Genomic DNA, 2,150 nt, shown 5'->3' on the forward strand with positions numbered 1-2,150 from the left:
AGAAAGTCTGATATACTACTGAATCTCCTTCGGCCGCTCCATCGCGCCAATCGCACACGTTTCAGTCTCCGAGGCCGGTCTTATCCTCGCACTGCTTTCGCGCTCGGTCGTCTTCGTCTCCCCAGCGACCTGCACCGCGCGACAGCCTTGTAATAGATTATCAACTTCCGCAGCAGCACACGGGAAGCACTGGTCCACCGAAAAGGAGCCAGGAATCTGACCTAGATTCGATAAGCATCACTCACACTTCACTCCGGCGAGACGTCCTTCGGCGTGGTGGAGGACGAGGTCGAGCAAGTAACACTCCGTGCGGCAGCGTAGCACCGCCCTCCGACCCGCGTCACTGACCAACACACTCTGACGAAAACTCTGCCAGCCGCGCCGCTTCCCTCAGACGATCGCTCACCCGCCCTCTCACTGGATTTCGCTCGTCGCTCTCTGACACGCGGGGATGCACCGTGACGGCTTTTTCCCTGTGAATCATACGGTTTTTAATCGTATGACGAAGTGTCTTCTCCATTTAACTGGGCGACGAAGTGTGTCTTCGGCTCTAACCGTCTGGGAAAAGATGCTGGAAGTCGCTGCCTACGACAAGGGCGCAATGGGCAAGGCGGATAAAAACTCCCCCTTTCACCGAGGCGGATGGCGCTTTTTAAGCTCATGGATGTTGATTTAATATTTTCCTCGGCGGGTGCTTCTTTCCTCGTTCCGCACCAGAGCTGGCGCTCAAGATCCGCCGAAGGAGCCACAGGGAAATGCCCCGGTGATGAACAGAAATCGGGAAGTGAATCACTCGCGGCGGCTCGACCGGGAGAAGTGAGTCACCGTTCAACAGAGAGGAGCCTCATCGCGTGGAGAGCAGAAGCAAATAACGACAGGCCTTTGCGGCGACAGCCTTGTGTGCAGGACATACTCACATTTAGACATGTGGCTGATCTTGCTCGTTCTACTTAGCGCTCGTTATAGCACACTGCGAGACACCCGCATGACTCGGCTGTGATCTCCCTCTGTTTGGTGTCCGCCCCTCTGCTATGGGGCCGCCTGTTTACGTTCGGGAAAGCTCACGCTGGAGAACCCCGTGTAAAAGCTAGTTTAAACTTTGTAGTGTCGTGTAGCTATACTTTTGTTATTCACTTGTCGGAACACAAAGTATGTTGAAGTAAAAGAGGCTTGTACCTCATCCCCTAAATTGCCGCAGTCACTCACAAATTGGACAGTTAGTGTGCTGCATTTGGTCTAGAAGAAGACATTCAATTTACGACATTAAATCGCCCCATGGCCACAGTACATCTTCATCTCTCTCTCTCTTTTCTGTCGCATTCTCGCGTACAGTTTTCGTTCACGTACCTGTCTTTCTTCCTCTTCTTCCCCTCTTTTTTCCACACTCCCTCCCTCCTCACTTAACGCGTCGACGTCCTCATCTCCTCAACACGCTCCTCCGCGGCATTCATCCCCGGCAGCAGCTTCACCAAGGCTCCTCTCGCCGTCCATCCATCAACCTTTCATTTCGCGACGTCCCTTGGCCACCTCTTTGTCACCATCTGCGTCACTGCCCGTTTACGTCACCCATTTACGTTACAGTCTACATCCTCATTTCACTGGTGTATCCTCCTGCATCGCCGCCGGCATTACAGCTCTATCCGATTACAGCTTAAAGGGGAATGCACTGTGAGATGCTGTGCATGTGCATCATATACCTACGTCGAGTATTTCTAGCACTGATGTCTGGTTACATCATTAGTAGACGAAATATTTAACTGTGCATATCATCTTTTAATTAGATCATTACTTTACACAATTTTTTGTAGACTGCAAGCTATTTTCATCAGTGGCAGACTAGACAGTTAACTATGTTTCTTTATTATATAATATGTGTATCATCTACACTATTAATCACACAAGTTACACACAATTCCTACAGTAAAAATAACCTATATTACTTCAAACATTCCTCCGTACGTAGCAACCTCTGAACGTCACAGTCCCACAGAAGAACTAGTTGGTACATCGCGACTGTTCCATGTCTATCGCTACACCGTCAGTTGTCTGTATCACCGGCCTGCTACACTTACTGACAATATACAGCACTAGGGGGCTTGCCTGCATCACCCACGGCCGCCATCTGTCTCGGTTAAACGGACCCATTCACG

General features: G+C 50.5%; 1 protein-coding gene across 1 annotated transcript in view; it reads right to left on the reverse strand.

Annotated features, from left to right (window-relative positions):
• The window catches only part of LOC119585196 (integrin alpha-PS3-like), a gene marked incomplete at its 3' end in the record, with an annotated part of 22,685 nt that extends 22,079 nt beyond the window's left edge, over positions 1 to 606 (reverse strand). Inside the window, 1 exon segment of the mRNA XM_037933847.1 lies at positions 246 to 606.
• Positions 607 to 2,150: the final 1,544 nt, after the last annotated feature.

Source organism: Penaeus monodon, chromosome 19 (genome assembly GCF_015228065.2).
Source record: "Penaeus monodon isolate SGIC_2016 chromosome 19, NSTDA_Pmon_1, whole genome shotgun sequence".
Lineage (NCBI taxonomy): Eukaryota > Metazoa > Arthropoda > Malacostraca > Decapoda > Penaeidae > Penaeus > Penaeus monodon.